Source organism: Ahaetulla prasina, chromosome 2, assembly GCF_028640845.1.
Source record: "Ahaetulla prasina isolate Xishuangbanna chromosome 2, ASM2864084v1, whole genome shotgun sequence".
NCBI classification, from domain to species: domain Eukaryota; kingdom Metazoa; phylum Chordata; class Lepidosauria; order Squamata; family Colubridae; genus Ahaetulla; species Ahaetulla prasina.
In genome coordinates this window covers 217,711,318-217,713,310 of record NC_080540.1, presented here as the reverse complement: position 1 = coordinate 217,713,310, position 1,993 = coordinate 217,711,318, and the positions used below count along the sequence as shown (strand labels likewise).

The 1,993-nt window shown below is 38.6% G+C and overlaps 1 pseudogene; it reads left to right on the top strand.

Moving 5' to 3' along the window:
• Nucleotides 1-612: 612 nt before the first annotated feature.
• Nucleotides 613-961, top strand: LOC131192941 (large ribosomal subunit protein eL30-like; annotated as a pseudogene).
• The last annotated feature ends 1,032 nt before the right edge of the window (nt 962-1,993 follow it).

Here is a 1,993-nt window from a genome sequence, read left to right as displayed (position 1 = left end):
TTTTCAAAGAAGACCAATGTTAGATTATCAATAGGCAGGCTTACCCCTTCTTTCCAACTAGCAATTAATTGCACCCATGAGCAACACTGAAGGCGGTACTAGTTGTCCAACTGTTTTTAATTATCTTCAGAATAGGCTCACTGCAGTTTGAGATATTTTGTAATTTATCAAACAGAAAAATTTATCCCGCAACCAATTAAGTAAAAAGTGGCTCATTGATTTCACGGGGGAAAGAGAAGCATGTGCTTAACGCCACTCCCAGAATGAGTACTACTGTAACCTAAAAGGGTTTAATCAATTGTGTCATTATTCTATTTTTTTCCCCAAACATTTCTGTGTCACATAACATTAGGACCAAATATTGGGGAAAATAAGCTGTTGCGCCTGATTTACTTACTAATTACAAGATACATTTTGTTTATGTGTGCCTCTTAGGGCTGTACTTCATTCTTTATCGTTAATATAGCTGATGTTTGTGAAACGAAAAAAATAACAAATTGTGGTCATCACTTATGCTAAGCTGTTTGTAACTGGCCATAAGCTTTTTCCTCATTGCCCGGCTAACTTGGAAGCATTCCTCTGGCAACGGCAGGGCCAATGTGAGCCAGCAAGATGGTGGCCACCAAGAAGACGAAAAAACCTTGAGAGTCCATAAACTCTAGACTTCAGCTGGTTATGAAATATGATAATAAACAAACTTGGATATAAACTGGGATTTAAACAAACTCTGAAAATGATTCAGCAAGTTAGTTATCCTAGCCAATAACTGTCCTGCTTTGAGAAAATCAGAAATTGAGTTCTATGCTATGTTGGCCAAAACTGGTGTACATCACTACAATGGCAACAATATTGAACTAGAAATAGCTTGTGGGAAGTATTACAGTGTATGTACACTTGCTAGAATGACCCAGGTGACTCTGACATCATTAGAAGCATGCCAGAACAAACCAGTGAGAAGTAAAATTAATAAACTTTAAATTTTGCGTAATAACCAGCCATAAAAGGTAGCCCTCCAAGTGGTCATTGATAGAGCAAGCCACAAGCCTTAAAACAAGCAAAAGACAAAGGGGAAAGAAAGAAACTTAATTTGTAGAAACTTAGTGAAACAATTGAAATGGCATACAGATATAAAGGTAAAGGTAAACATATGTGCTAGTCATTCCTGACTCTAGGGGGCAGTGCTCATCTCCATTTCAAAGCCGAAGAGCCACGCTGTCCAAAGATGACTCCGTGGTCATTTGGCCGACATGACTAAATGCCAAAGGCACACGGAACGCTGTTACCTTCCCACCAAAGATGGTCCCTATTTTTTCTACTTGCATTTTTTTTTACGTGTTTTCGAACTGCTAGGTTGGCAGAAGATGGGACAAGTAACAGGAGCTCACATGGCACTAGGGATTTGAACCGCTGAACTGCCGACCTTTTGATCAACAAGCTCAGTGTCTTAGCCACTGAGCCACCATATCCCTCATACAGATATAGAAATCCGTAAAAGCCTATCGGAATAAGCCATAGCTATATGCAAAGCCATGGTGATCTATAAAGGTAATCCTCGACTTATAACAGTTCATTTAGTGACTATTTGAAGTTACAGCAGCACTGAAAAAGGTGACTTAGGACCATTTTTCATATTTACAACCGTTGAAGCCTCCCTATGATCAAAATTCAGATGCTTGGCCACTGACTCATATTTATGACGTTGCAGTATCCGGGGGTCTTATGATTGTATTTTGTGACCTTCTGACAAGCAAAGTCAATGGGAAAACCAGATTCACTTAACAACCTTATTACTAATTTAACAACTGCAGTAATTCACTTAGCAACTGTAGCAAGAAAGGTCGTTAAATGGGGCAAAACTCACTTCACAAATGACTCACTTAGCAAAAGAAATTTTGGACTCAGTTGTAGTCGTAGGTCGAGGACTACCTGTAAAAGGAAATAAATAGCATGTAGAACATACAAACATACATACATACATACATACATACATACA